Source organism: Neopsephotus bourkii, unplaced genomic scaffold (assembly GCF_033783945.1).
Source record: "Neopsephotus bourkii isolate Nb327-2 ecotype Australia unplaced genomic scaffold, CSIRO-AGI_Nbou_v1 NB_1394, whole genome shotgun sequence".
NCBI lineage: Eukaryota > Metazoa > Chordata > Aves > Psittaciformes > Psittacidae > Neopsephotus > Neopsephotus bourkii.
Genome location: NW_026901872.1, coordinates 4039675 through 4055931, shown reverse-complemented (window position 1 = coordinate 4055931; position 16257 = coordinate 4039675). Strand labels below are relative to the sequence as shown.

At 37.3% G+C, this 16257-nt stretch overlaps 1 long non-coding RNA gene across 2 annotated transcripts in view; it reads right to left on the bottom strand.

The window, feature by feature from the left end:
* LOC133220028 (uncharacterized) overlaps window positions 1-6253 on the bottom strand; it is a 901957-nt gene extending 895704 nt beyond the window's left edge. For both annotated transcript variants that reach the window (XR_009727626.1, XR_009727627.1), the window contains exon 1: window positions 6194-6253. This is a non-coding gene — a long non-coding RNA (uncharacterized LOC133220028). The remainder of the gene's footprint in view (window positions 1-6193) is intronic.
* Between the last annotated feature and the right edge of the window lie 10004 nt (window positions 6254-16257).

Genomic DNA, 16257 nt, shown 5'->3' with positions numbered 1-16257 from the left:
GGTTGGAAAGGACCTTAAGATCATCTAGTTCCACTCCCCCTGCCATGGACAAGGGAATGACTGAAGTATTTAAATTTTTTATGTTCATCCACCAGTGATAGGGGCTTAGCATACAGACATCTGAACTGTATACCTTTGCCTCTCCTTATAAACAGACACGCAGACTACATTCACATGCAAAAATTAAGAGGACCTGGCTTGACCACTAGCGCATGGCTGAATGACAGACATCCTCACTGTCAAAGGTTTCCAATAAAAACTTTGGCTTTCACAGAGCCAGTTGGAGTGATCTGGTCCAAAAATTTCAAGTAAATTTGAAATTAAGTAATATATGGTTGGCCAGAGGTCTGGTTTAAGCTCCTTCTGTGGTCCCCATCTACATAGCAGGTTATGTGGAAAAAGAAAACAGAGCATTATCCAGTTGGTAGCTTTCCTCTGGCTTGAAAATCAGATTATTTTTTTTTCCAGTAGCTTTTGTTCATCATAATAATCCTGAAACTTTTCATTCTATTCCACTGGAGACTACTATCATGGACAGTGTTGAAATTTTTATAGAATCCAAGTACAAACATAGAATTTCTCCTTAAGCTCACCGACTTAACAAATTTCTGAGGTACAACTTTCTCCCACAGGATCTACATTAAGTCTTTTCAGAATAGCAGTAATCAAAACCCATTACTTATCACTTAAATTTTATTTGTCTGTAAATACATAACATATTTATCACTTATAACATTTTTTTTTTTTCTTTTGCCTAAACCCCTTTGTATTTAACTTGCTAAGAACATTGATTCTGTAAGGTTAGCTAAGTTGGCAGTTCTAATTGTTCCTGTATTCAGGGAGCACTGCCTAAGACGACATGACAATAAATAAACAACTAAAATTGATAGATTTTGTAGCATTTTGCTTGAAGATTTACATATGGAAACTGCAAAATTGAAATTACATAGCAGTATTTGGAAGTAACAGGTTTTGTGGTTTTCAAAAAAGAGATAAAATAATCATAGGTAAAAAAATGTCACTTGTGAGTTAGTATCTGGAAGAATGATTTTCAATGGTTTAGATTAATTGTGCCTTTTTCATGATAATTTGAAAGCAGATTTTTCAAGTAGAGTGGCTATTAACCCTAGTATAATATTTAATAATATGTAACTGCTGTCTTTTGCTTCTTTACATTCTCCTTTCATTCAAAAGATCTTTTATATAAAAAAACAGTCTTTTTATAATATAGTAATACTCTCATCTCATCTGAAATCTTCATATATGTTGCATTGTAATAAAGTATGATGGCAGAATATGTAGAGAAACTAAACATTTATATTCTTGGACCTTCTGATATTTTACTTTACTGTGATAAAGCATCTATCAGCCTAAAAATTCTTGATGCAAATTCCAAGTACAAGTGGAAGAGGTGGATAAGAACAGATTCCACAAAATTTTTACCAGATAACAAAGCTTTTTTAAATACAAGTCAAGATTATTTCTAATTCTGAAACACCATAAAACACAAAATAACACAGAATAGATCAGATATATTGAATCAAATTAAATAATCTATTTTCTACGTAAACTTAGTTTTTATAAACTAATAATTAGGGTACTGTATCTATACCTTTGAAAATTACATTGGAAAGATTTCCAGTAAAATATTTTAAGTGAAGAGTCAGCAAACACTGGAAGAAGTAACCACAGCTCATGGTATATAATCAGGATGTGGAGACTTCCGATTAACATCTTCATTTTCTCTACCTTTGTCGATGAACACAGACGTGTGCTGCGGATTATGACTTGGGTTTCTTTTTTCCCTTTTTTTTCAGAATGAGCATTGTTTTGACTTTAAATGTGAACACACTTTTGTGGTCCATTACTGATTAAAGAGTGAGAGACAATTTTGTACAAAAAAATATGCATAAATATATAAAATGTATATTTATACATAAATCTATATTATATATAACAATGTATATCTATTAATATATATTTATATATATTTATATATAAAATTATATACATTTAGTATATTAAATATATTAAATATCAATATTCGCATAGGCTTTATTTCTTAAACTGTCCTGTTAATTTCCAGTGCATGAGAACTAGCTGTTAAATAAACAGTAAAATCTTTAAGGTCTGAAGAAAAAAATGTTTACATTGATTAAGAAAGTCACACATTAATGCATGAACCAAAACGTCCTGAGAAATGCCAGAAAAACCTAGGCATGATCTGACCTGTTTAGGTAGGATTAATCTTAAAATTCTTATTAAAAGGCTATAAAAATCACCCATATATTAGTCTTTACCAGAGTAAACCTACTCATTGCACCTGTGCATGTTGTCAACCATTTACTTTTTTTTTTTTTTATTCTACAGTTAACAGCTCACAGATAAAATATCCTTTCCTATCTTAGGTGACAGTATTATCAATATTAAGATTCAACAGAAGAGTGAATACAATATCTGAAAAACCTTTCTTTTACTAGTAGACAGAGTAAGCTTTTATATAAAAGAGGGCATATTAGGAAATTGGTATTCATACGGTAGGGCTCCTGGTAACTATATTTACTCCCACCAATCTCTTCTGCACTTAAATTATGCATTTTTACTAAAAGTGTGGAGTTTTGTCATTTACTTGTAGTAATCCAAAGCTTTATTTCATCAGTAATGAAGTCTCTTATTACACTTCCAATGTCACCTAGAGAGGAAGATTTCTTAAGAGTGAGTAAAGCAGCTGTTGTCTAGTAGGGAGGAAAATCGAAGACCTGACACTTGGCAGCTACAAATTTGTATACAGTTTAATAGCTGAAAGGCTGTGTACAAGAAAACTGCAGGCTGCTGACTTCCTGGGCCCAGCACACTTAGGTGTTGTAAATTATTGTGGCTTAATCAAAAAGGGATTCTTCATTTTTCATAGTAATAATTTTTTAAAGGTGCCTATTGTTTCCTTAGTCCGGTCACGAATCCTAGTTTCCAAAGTTCTTCAGCTTTACTGAATGTCAGATATATAAACAGTTCGTACATATATATATATATATATATATATATATACATACATACTTCTTTTGAGTTCATCACAAAAACACAATTCCAGTTTAAATAAATAGCACCTGAAGAGGATGCCTAGAATAATGTTTAGTAAGTATAGGAAAAGAAATGTTGACGGGTATCTTGAGGAAACCATGGTATCTACTGTGGTTTTGACAAAGTTGCAGAGAGGATTAGTTGCTTGAATTCAAAATACTTAAAAATAAAATCAGTGTACAAACACTTTCATTTATATGAAGCATGCTGCTTCTAGCTGTTGTTAATAAATCATGTCTTCACACTTGGATCAACTTCACTTTGTTACCAGGGTGGATAAACAGATGAACAAAGCCCAGATATGAAGTAGAGCTTAATTATTCAATCCTTTAATCTTCCCCAATACCAGTAGGTGATAAATTTTAATGACAGTATAAAAAAAACATCTATTGCCTATAGTCTCTTACCATAGTAGGAAAATTCTGGGGGTCTTACTCAAATGAAAACATACTTTTGTTACTAGTAAATGAGTGTGAAGTAGGAGAGAAGCATGGTACCTTTATTAGTGTCATTATTTTTCACTTAAGCTGTAAAACTTTCCTGAAATCAGTGGATTTCCACAAGGCAGATGAAATCAACACAAAATCTCAAAAAAAGCACCATAAAGTAATGTGTAATATTAAACCCAGAGAATTCTTTTAATATACAGTAAATCTTACAACATTACACTTATTTTGGTTACTTTAGTCTCAGGAGTGACTAGCATGATATCTACCAATGACCTGATTTAGTCAGTAATGGAAAATGATTATGATTATTATCAGCTTCCCCCTTTTCTTAGGTGTTCTAACAGTGTATTAGGACTTCGACTTTTGAAAATTGTTGTTAAAATTGTTTAAAAATCTTTATTGCTAGTCTTTTTATATATCTACGATTCATTTGTAAAACTGTTGTAATTTAACCCCAGCAGGCAACTGAACACTACACAGCTTCTCACTCACTTTACCCCCCACCACCCCCCCCAGTGGGATGGGAAAGAAACTGAAGGCTTAAAGTGAGAAGACTCATGGGATGAGATAAAGACAGTTTAATAGGCAAAGCAAAAGCCACACAAACAAACAAAACAAAACAAGGAACTGTTTCACCACTTCCCATTGGCAGGAAGAAGTTCAGCCATCTCCAGGAAAGCAGGGTTCCGCTACATCTAAAGTTACTTGGGAAGACAAGTAACTTCACTCAGAACATCCCCCCTTTCCTTTTTTCCCAGCTTTATATGCTGAGCATGAATCCATATGGTATGGAATGCCCCTTTGGTCAGTTGGGATCAGCTGTCCCTGCTGTGTACCCTCCTTGCTCCTTGTGCACTCCCAGCCTACTCACTGGTCAGATGGTGAGGAGCAGGAAAGTCCTTGACTCTGGGTAAGCGCTGTTCAGCAGTAACTAAAACACCCCACAATTATGAACAGTGTTTTCCACACAAATCCAAAGCATAACCCCCTACTAGCTCCAATGAAAGCAATTACCTCTATCCCAACCAAAACAAGCAGAAAATGAAATAGCAAGCATCTGTCAATGACAAATAATTTATGTCTTCTATCTACTTATCTATATTATCCTGTTGCCAAAAATTATAATGAATAACCTTGCCCTAGTGAACATTGCACTAGTATTTTCCTATAAGTGCATCTTAGTATCCTAAAGGGAACTGGTTGTGAGAAAATGCAAGAAAATCTTGGACAGCTTATAACTTTTGCAATTAACTTGACAGTAACTAATTGCAACCAAAGGTTGTTACAGAGGCTTCCTGCTAGGAAGTCTAAATGGTGTACATAAAGTAGATAAATAATGTGATGTATAAACGAAGGAAAAAGAAACTACACTCATGTACTGAAGTGATGACAGCTATGAAACTACCTAGAGAGATGACGGAGAGAAGGGTCATTCTTCTCTGTCATGAAGTAATCACCTGCTACTCAGTAGGCACAATCAAAACAGCAACATCATTTCCACTCAATGCAAATTCTCCTCTGGGTTTTGCATACGCTTTAGCGTATGCATGTCCTGGTTTGGGGACTTTTTGTCATTCTCATTTTTCATGTACTGGATTTTCAATACATTGCCCTTACTTTCTCATTCACTATAAACTTTCTTATCGTGCTGTTTAGACATAAAGGTGGTCAATATATTGCTAGTCTTAGACACTGCATCCAGTCACTCACTGGGGATGTTTCAGATGTCCATCATTTATAGTAGGTGTGATATTTATATTGTAGGTCTGCAACACTAATATGTGCAGCAAACTTTGCCATTTTTCCGCTGAAAAAAGAAAATATCGGATTTTTCTGTATGCCACATTTTTAATTGCAGATAAGTACATGTTTTCTGACTTACATGATGCTTTGGCTGTAGCACAAAATTATCATACAGCACTCACCTTCTAATAAAAGAAAATTCAAAAATGTGAATCTTAGAAGGCTAAGACCCTTCATTCAAATATAGAGCCTATAGTTAAGTGACAGAATTCAGACTCTTGATATCAAGACAGTGATTTTCTGCCTGGCACTTCTATTTTTTCCACTTTTCAAATCCATGCCTCCTCAGATGTGTTTCACAAGGTGTCTCACTAACACTCACTGTGTTTCATACTAAACAGGTGAAAGCATACAACATGTATTTAAGAATATTACAATGGCAAAATCACCTGAGTAACACACAAAAGTATTTCCACTTGAATCTTTAAAAAGTTCGTCAGGCATCACCTGCTTTACAGAGGTAGATTGATTACTGTAATGCCAAGGAAAAAAAAGGTTTGCATCGAAGCAATCCTCCCCACTGTCGTGGAAAGGAGCGGAATTGCATTGGCTTCTCAGTTTTAACATACTTGGTTCAGGTGCCCTGGCGCTGGCAGCGTGGGCTGCAGGGCGGTCTCTGTGAGGAGAGGGCTGGGCTGACCCGTGCCGGACACAACCGGTTCCACAGGGCATGGCTGAACACCTGTCCTGGGTTTAGCAGTGGCAGTCATTTTTTCTCTTTCTTGGTAGCTGGTGCAGTGCTGTGTTTTGACTTTCGGGCTGGGAACAGAGCTGAAAAAAATGTTTTGGTTTGGCCAAGGACTTTGTGAGCCTCATGCTCTGCCAGGGAGGAGGGAAGCCGGGAGGAAGCAGAGACAGGACACCTGACCCAAATTGACCAAAGAGGTTATTCCATACCACGGCACGTCATGCACAGGAGGTGACTGGGAGAGTTACCCAGAAGGGCTAGGGTGGACTGCAGGGGTGGAGGAGGTATCAGTCGGTGCTTGGTCAGGCTGGGGGGGCAAGTTTTCTGTCGGTTGGTGATGAGGTGTTGTATTCTCTTCCCTTGTTATTTCCTTTATCATTTCTATTATTGGTGGCAGCAGTAGTGATTTGTGTTATACCTTAGTTACTAAACTGTTCTTATCTCAACCTGTGGGAGTTGCATTTCTTTTTGATTCTCCTCTCCATTCCCCTAGGAGTAGGGGGAGGGCAAGAAGGGGGGGAAGTGGGTAACAAGCTGTCTGGCTGGGTTTAAACCATGACAACACCGCATACAGAAGAGGGTGTTGCCGTATGGAAAATGTGTTTAAGACGCCGTAATAAAAAAAAATGATCGAAACAAAACAGAGCAGATAGCACACTGCAGCCTGGAGAGAGCTCATCCTGCAGCAGGGGGAAGTGTGAGGAGGAAGGAGGACAAGAGAGGAGCTGTTGGGGACTGACTGCAGCTCCCATTCATGGTCACCCAGTGCTGCTGGTGTGGTGGAAGCTAAGAAAGCCAGGAGTGAAGTTGAGCTTGGAAAAAAAATGGGATGAGAGGGGCTGGCAGTGGGGCAGGTGTTTGTTCCGGGGTGGTTTTTTTTGTTTGTTTGGGTTTGTGTTGTTTTTTGTTTTTTTTTTTTTTGGGTTTTTGGTGTTTGGTTTTTTTTGTTGTTGTTGGTTTTTGTTTGGTTTTTTTTTTTCGGGTGGGGGGGGTGTTTGTGGTTTTTTTTCCCCCCTACTGTCCATCTCTATTTTATTCTACCGTAAATTAATTTTCCCCAAGCCAAGTCTGTTTTGCCTGTGATTGTAATCTGCTAGTTTCTTGTCCTTATCTCCCTGCATTTGCCTTTTCATCTTACTTTCTCCCCCTATTCTACTGAGGAGCAGTGAGACAGCAGCTGGGTGTCTAGCTGCTGCCCAAGGTCGATATATCGCATTTAGTCATTCAGCCTGGATTTCAAATGAATTCTCCTGAAACTTTGAAAATGTGGGTGTCCCGTCTACCCGTGACAGGGGGAGCTGATCATGTACTTAACTGTTAGGACAAACCACAGGCCCTCCAGAAGTTGGAACAGGCAACAACCATTAATTTTATTGTAAACGTCCCTAAAACTGTGTCAAGGGGAATAGAAGTCCTTGTAAGTTCTTAGGAAAGATTGAAGAGGAGGGAGAAAGGCAGAAAGAAAGTAAAGAAGGAATTAAAGCAAGAAAAGAAAAAGAAAACAAGAAACATCCTTACCACCTTGTGGATCTAGCGGTGTTGTCGGTCAGCGAGTGGAAATCATTTCAGTTCGTCCTTTGTGGTCTTTTCAGTCCTTGTAGTCCGTCTACTGTGGTCCAGGGTGGAGGGGTACGCTACAAGGCTATAGGACGGTTGTTTTTTTCTGGAGTCAGATTCTTTTGGAATCCTCCCACAAGTGATGAATTGATGAATCGTTCTCAGCGGAGCTGGTGAGACCCCAGGCTAGTTACCTTCGTGTCCTAGTAGGAGATGCAGTGTTTGTGCGACTGTCTGCAGGCAGTTACGTTCGTGGCTTTGGGGCAGACAACACAGGAGAACCATCCCCCTCCTTCGTGGGACAGTATCTTCTGCTCTGTGCCGTTTGCCCAAACGATAACGAGCTGTCATTTCCTTCTATCTTTAGAGTTGAGACAAAACCCGAAAGGCTCTCTTGATCATCACAGTAAGTTTAAGAAATTTCCATTTAACAATTTAAATACCTTCGAATGTGGAGTTTCTGAAAACATATGTTAATGCCCCAGAAAACCTGGTATCACACTTGTCTAGGTCCTATCTGTGAGCTGTGTGGAAAAAACCTGGGCAACCTAGGGCTTCTAAAGTAACACTAGTTGCCTGTGTTCATGCATTGGACTACAGCCTTTGGGTGGGAATTTAGGTCCAAATTGTCTACAGAGTGATAGGTTTTTAGACTCCTTCACAGTCAATGAAGATCTGGTTGTTACAGTCAGTGCAATACAGTCTAGTTGTCTAAGTAACGAGAGGACTCCACTGGTTAACTGTACTAAGAACTTAAACATGACATTTCAGACTCAGATCATTCACCTACATCTAGGTACCTAATTTCAACTTTATTAGGATGATTAGGACATTTCTACAGGGGTGAACATACAACACAGGAACAATGAGAGACCCATTTTCTCCTTGACCAGCATCTAGAAAGCGAGGATATATTCTAGCAGCTTACATGGCAATCCTTGTTTACATTTAGGCAGGTGAAGCTCGTAAGCAGACACCTACATTAAGATGTTTACAGCTGTAGTTCTGGCCAACACTGGACTAACAGCAAATTCCTTTTGTCCCTGAAGTTTCTCCTGGAATTAGAGAGGAAAGAGGTGAACCTCTAAGCCTAATTTTAATCTTGCCACTATCAAAAACTGAACACAAAAAAGCACTGATATACACTGAAATTATTTATTAGTGAATTAGTAGACAGCTAAGATGGAGTATTACCAGTGATAATATTCTGAGACTATGCTAACTTTTTAAAATGTCTGACATTTACAATACATTTTTTTAATTTAGGACATAGGACAGATATATGTACCTTAGGTAGACACCGAAGGCTCATTTTATGGTTAATGAGGAAAATCTTTCATAAAGAACATTTATTATATTCTTACGCATTTAACATTATGATATTAACAGTATGATATAGGTAAATTATACTTTAAAAATGCCTATTTCAGTTCAGAAGCTCTAACCAGAAACCTAAGGATATCACCTAAGGCATGCACATTAACATAACAGGTTACTAAAGTTAGGTGAGGGTTTCCTTCAGAAATTACCATTATAGTGGATTGATGGCAGTGTGCATAGCTTAATGTTGAAATCTGAAATCTCTAATCATTGCATCAGATTCTAGCTCTTTCATTTCTTTTGTTCAGATAATTCTAGAGAAACCTCTGAAATGTAACATTGATGTTACGTGTTATTTTTGCTTTAGCAGAAATGCATTTCTTTATGCAAGTTGATATTGGAGACAAGAATTGTAAACAAAACAATGAGGCACAAAGGTGAAATATAAATGATGATAAAATTTATACCAAATCAATAATAATACACAATTAGCTATTTTAATTTTTAAATTGCTGGTATTTCTAGTAGTAAGGCAAAAGACTGAAACCATGGACAAATATAGGAAAAAACTCCTTCTGTGATCATTTAAATACCCGTACAGCTGATTCATAGTTAAATGCATATACTTTCAGTTGGAACAAGAAATGTTCTATTTTGACATTTTAAAACCAATAATATAGCACATATCAACACAGATGTTCAAGGTCCAGCGTTTGCTAGGGAAAACCTACCAATTCTATAAGGTATATTTTTGCCATGTGAGATTGTTTCCTTTTCAGTTAATTTTTAAAATATTAAGTAAATTATAATTAAGAATGCAATGGTCTTTTGCAAACTTATAACAATAGCTTACAATATATTATGCCATGATTAGCTAAAGTGAAAAGAATAAAATCCACTGTGAATAAAAATGTTTATATAGCAAAAGTAGTCATCTTTATGGCCAGTTGTACATAGTTCAAGATTTTTCAGTATCTGAAGGAGAGTTAAATATAGTGGCACCGTTGGTTTTTTTTAAAGAATCACAATTACTATAGTTAATTACAACATTTACAGACATATTTCAACTGTCAAGTTTTAATGAAGTCAGTTTAGAAATTAGCTTAAAAAGACCAGGTAGCAAAAAATTACTTTGGAACTGAATGTATTTCAACCTTAATATAAGAGAATGGTGTTTCTTTATTTAGAATACACTACATATACAATTTAAAGTTAAAATGTTTCTAAGTTTTGCATTAAACATCAAAATTAACAGAGCTTGTAACAATAATTCAAGCTATTACATTGTCTTGGGCTCTTTTCACTGTTTTGAATGACACTGAGAGTGTCAATACAGGTGACTGCATCTCAAGCACAGCAGTTGCTGTTCGCTCTGAACAAAAGAAATATTTTTTGTGACTTCAGAAATAACATAAAACAAGGAGATAAATATTGGTTTATACATGGAACAACCTGTCCCTGTCTACACTGAATACGTATTTGGCAATAAAGAAATACTTCTCAAATCACAAAATATATTCTGCAACGCTACATATGCAAAATGCTTCACCTTTCTGATTCAATCAAGGATGTGGTTCATTGCATTAGTGCTGCCTCACTGAAAAGTAAGAGTGTGAAGAAATATGATCTGGTTTGCCTTGCATAACTATTTTCTAAATACTTCATGGAGGTATTCAAGTATTTCTGGAAGTTCTAGTCAGCTGGACATGTGCAACCATTAGGAAATGTTTGCCATTCCATGCCTTGCCATTCCCTGCCTTGCGTTCTCTTGAGAATGGCACATTCTGAAAAGCTAGGTGGCCAATGAGGCAAAGAGTGCCAGTGGTTATGGCAACTATCCAAACACACAAGGCTATGAGGTTTAGGTTATTTTGAGCCTGATGGGAACAGTTTGCCTGTTGCAGGGGATTAAGGTATGCTACCAGTACATTGCTGTGTTCTAGGAAATTTTTTGGTTGCTTGAGGAACTCTTACTTTGAGCCTGTGAAGCAAATTACAGAATGGTCTGAGCTAACTTTAACATTATGCAAAGTATGTTAAAATGGTAAAGCACTTGCTGTGGTGCCCTGTTCCATAAAATTATTACTGCTTTGGTAAGCAGAGACCTGGAGATTGTCCTCTTTCTTTCAGATTACTGCTAACTCCAAGTGACTTAAAACAGGTCAGAAATACTAGTGTTGCCCACATCCAGAATAGATAAAAATCAATATATTTATGGTAAAAAATGTTGCTGATTATGCAAATAGAAGAAATTGAAGACTTAAGCTATTTATACCAAGACTAAATCTGACTTTCCTTTTTGTCCAAATATCTGCTCTATTAGCCCTGACCAGAAAGTCTTTGTTCTACGAGAACAAATAATTACTGTATGAAATCAGATGTGATCCTAATCATGAATTAAGATGGTTTTGATGCAGTGAACTGTAAAATTCTGCTCTTTTTCTTCAGTTACCATAGATTCTGCTTTTTCATCACGTAGATTTCTAGCAAATTGAGCTAGTTTAATATATGGCTAACAAGTATTAGAGCTGATTCAAAGTGGAGGTGGGGTGTGTCTGTCCACATAGTCAAGTGTAGAGGAACCTAAGAAAGTCTCACATGTTTTTTTCAGTGGGAAAACACGTAGATTCTACCTTCTTATGTGATTGAATCTTCATTTTGCATTTTTCTTTTTGAAGTGTTTCGAACCACTGAATGTTACTTTTTCTTTTTTCCATATGCATTGACAGGTGTATGTGACACAAGCACCTAAAATTTGCTTGCTGTGGAACTAGAAAAACATATGAATTAATCTCAGAAAATGTTTTCAGTGTTACAGATAGATGCCTGGTAAATCACCCATTGTATGTCAGTGTTCACTGTAAAACAGATGGGCTAGTAACTCACAGCTCCCTTTTATTAGGATGTTCATGATAAAGTTAAATATAATTAAGTACTATGAATTTTAAATTGTGTGAATAATGACATGATTAGAATATTAATAGTATTTGTATCAAATGGTGTAAATGTGTGACAATAAACTTCCTGCCTCCTAGAACCTAACGTTTTTGTCATCATTGCCAACTGTCACAGCCTTCACCCTTTCTGTCACCAGGCTGATGACAGGATAAATTTACTACCCAACTTGGAACTGTCTCATTAATCCTTGCAAACTGTTGGCTGCTGAGACAGCTGTGGATTCTCATCCTGTTTGTATGACAGTCTACTGCTTAATGTCAATCAGATGATAGTATTTCATGAAATAATAAGGAAATATAACTAATAGGTTTGCAATAGAAAAAATATACCTGCACAAATACTGTGTTTAACTAATGCATCTGTGCTTATCTCATGGACTTTTTCAGAAATAAGTGAGAGGCAGTCTTACAATAGCTGACTATCTGCTCTCACTTTGAGTTGCCTGACTCAGAATTCTTTTCTTCAGAGGCTAAAGAGAACGAGTTGTGAGAAAAGTCCTCTTTCTGTGTGTTCTGCAGTCTTCTGCACCAAGACAAAGTGAATGTAACATATTCCAGTCCCAGTGATGAGAACTACATACCCATCATTGACTTAATTTTAATTTTTAAAATGGTTCCAGTTTTCAATAAACAGATTCTTCATTGATGAATCTGCGCAACAATGATATGCACATAGATCATGTCCATAGGTCTGAGAGGTTTCTGTAAAAATTCTAAAAACATGAAACTCTCCCAGTTTAAAGTGGAAATTGGGGGTTCGGGGTGGGAAATCAAGTCAAGTTCTACCAATTTTTTTTTGCAGAGTTGGCAAGGCTGTTACTGTAGCTTTAAGGCTTTTGCTACCCTTGTGTAGCCACAGGGGTTTTAAGACTGACTTTGTACTCTTAAGACTATTTTTGATTTTGAAATGAAACAGGTAATAGGTGGTGATTTGTTGAAGGAATAAGCACTGGTGACCTCATAAATTGAGTTCAGTTTTGTGTTTCACCTTCTTCATAACAGTTATCAAGGAACTAAATTTATTAAGTCAAAACTCAAGGGATCTGAAACTATTAAAACTTAAGGCAGTGGAAAATATTTTCTGAAACTCAAGGGAGGCAAAAATGTGAGCATATTGTGTTTTTGTGTGTGTCTGTATGTGTAAGTAATCTAAACAGGACTTCATACTGTTTCTAACTCAGAATTAAAAGCATTATGGAAAAGGTAAACACTTCCCCTGTTGTTAGCATAGGGGCAAACACATAAGCACTGGAATGGTTATATGAGGTGCTTTATTGCAGCGCTGGGAAAACAGGGGTATGCACCCAAACCTGGTTTCAACCTCGTCATATCGCGCTTGCAATTTATACACATTTAGCACGGGTTACAACATTAGCTAATGCATATGCATTAGGATTGCCACCTCATAAATGTTACGACATCAGCCTCTTCTACGCTTGCGCAGCCCCCTCTGGTGGTCGTCTGCTGGTCGTTCCGATGAAGTAAGGAGTCTTCCTCAGATGAAATAAGAGGTCTTCCTCAGGCTGTCCTCTTCACCTTTTCCCTTACTGGGACATATCCCAACCCTTGTGTGGATTACATTTACATTACAAACCCATTTTCTTATCAGCTTTCGGTATGCTCTTCTGGATACCTCATGCATAGGTTCTACTTGGGTATAGTCTCCAGTACATACTCTTCTAAATCCACCCATAAATCCACCCATACACCTTTCACCATATATGGTTATGCTATTAAGACTACCGTTGCAACACTGGTTACAGAGCAGCTGTGATACAAAACTGCAAAGTTACAAAATTTTCTAATATACAAAATCCCACTATTGATTTATAAATTTCTCAAACATAACCATTTCTACTATTTTATACAATTGTTTTATCATAAAAACTTCGCCCTTTTCCAACACTGTGAACTGGAGAAGTGATGACAATTCAAACTCCGTAAGATACCTTCCTGCCTTCAAACCATGAAAATCAGGATACCCTGTTATAACCACATTATAGGAAGAACTTGCAGGATAAGGAAGAATTTGGCATCTCTAATTGTTATGAAAAAAATTGCACAATGAAATAGAAAATACAAGAGACAAAACTCAGCGGCTTTCTAGCCATTCTGGTCAAATGTTCTTTTTGTTCCCAGTTTCCTGCTAATACTTTAATAAAACTTTAAAACAAGATACTCAAAGGGAAGGAAAGATTTTCAGAGGTGCTAAATATGTTTGATTTTTATGCCAAACACTACTTTAAACTTGTAGAAAAAAAAAAAAGCCCAGATAGTGAAACATATCTGCTACAAAGATATTGTAACTTGACTTCACATTTTTAAGAGAACTCTGAACTGAAAAGGGAATCTTTAAAGACATCTCCTCTCTTAAGGAATAACCTGATTCATTTTTTAAACATAAGACATAAAAATTACATTTTTGCCAAAACAGAAAACCAGAATATGTCCTTGAAAATTATTTCTAAATACTACAAAGAAGAAAAAGTGGGGTGGGGGTGCCGAGGAGAAAGAGATATTGCAACCTAAAAATGAATCATGTTTTTATCCTTATATATACGTGGGAAGTAAATTTGGAGCTCTGGAGACAAGGGTTCAGTGTCTGGCATTGATGGAGTTCTTGCAACATTAGCTTTATTGTGCAACTTTACAAGTCCATGCAGCTTCCAGTCTTTACAGCTGAGAGATGATGTGAATCCTCTCTGAGCATTCCCCAAGAGGGTAGCTGTAAGAGACATGGCTAGACTACACAAAGCACTACAGGCATTTCCATACAATGTTCTTTCTAGTCAGTGACTTCAGTCTCTGAGCAGGCATACAATTGTTTGCAGGTTAATCATTATTTAGGGTTTTGTTACTCTGACCATAAATTTCTTAAATGTATATCTCCATATTTAATGCTAGAGATCTCTAGGTATTTTTTTACTAGCTTGATATCCATCTGAGATTCTCACTGCACTAAGCCTTGCTGACATAATTTTAGGGAAAGGTTTAGATTATTCAGTTAAATAGTATATATTTTGGGATAAAATTCCTTCACTATATTCTCTGGTCCAAGTCCTCTTTCATATACAGAAACAGAAAGCACATATCCACAGTGCATCCTGCCAGAAGGTTAACATGAAATTTGAATATCAAAATGGGGCTGTGTCACCTTAAGAATGTCCCTTTTCTAGCCTGTCTGGAGGATGAGAGTTTAGTGTTTGGCTATGTATTGTCATGCAGTGGAGGATTCAGATTCCATGTCCTGTGCCTGCTGGGTAACTAATGATAACAATAGACCATTATATAAAAGCTAGATGTTAAGGAGAGTGCCAACAGATATCTTTTGTAAAGTGGTTGTGACTGCTGTATGTCTTGACGAATTTAGGGCTGTCACTATACATTAGGAATGCTCTGTACACAGGAGTTATGGGTTCCCCTGTGAGCCTAAGCAGTACCTTGTGCTGTCTCTGTATGGCTCTGATACTTAACTAGGAGTTGAGTTTCTAGCAGCTGAGCTTGGAGAACTAGCACAAATACCTGAGTTTAATTGTCTTGAGATCCGTCCAAAGATGAGCTGCCAGTTAATTTAAAACTCCCTTGAGGTTACTCTGAACTGATTAGCAGGCTGGCTGAGTCAGTGTTCTGAATTCAAGTACTTCAATACTGTCTAACTCCCATGTTAGGGAAAGTTTTGATGGCTTAAATCTAGAAATTTATGCATTTATGCTATGTTGCCCATTCTGTGACACAGACTGGTATATTTAATACAATACTACATTGCTTTCTCACAGTTTTATAAGATGACATGCTTAAATGTTTCTTATATGTTTTTGGTATAAATGGAAGGTCTTTAAAAATTTCAACAGGTAAATGCACCTAGATTTTCATGAGGTGTGACGAGAGATCAGGGGCGACCATGAGGGAAGATCATCAGGGGAGGGCTGGGGCAGTCATGAGGGGACAGGAGAAGCAGTGATGAGAGGTGAGGGAAGATTGTGAGGGGAGAGCAGGGGCAGACATGGCCATGAGGGAAGATCTTGAGGGGAAAGGCAGGGTGCCCATGAGGGGTAGAGGTGACAGCTATATAATGTGGGCCACTGTGAGGGGCAGATGAGGGGTCGCTGTGACTGGAGATCATGAGGAGCAGCCGTGAGGGGAGATCAGATTGGCCTTAGTGACAGTGTTTAGTGGTGGGCTTGGCAGCCTTTGAGTAACAGTTGGGCTCGATAATCTTTGAAAGATGGAAAACAGGGTCTGCTACATACCAGGGCTATTTGTTCATCCCTTGCTTGGATGAACATCCCTGAGAACTCAGTTGACAACCTGCTCTTCTTCCTGCAAAGTCGCCCGTCACTGCTCTCTTCACAGGTTGCTTGTCACTTGCTGTCTCATGCAGAGCCTGGCAACCTTCCCATTCAGT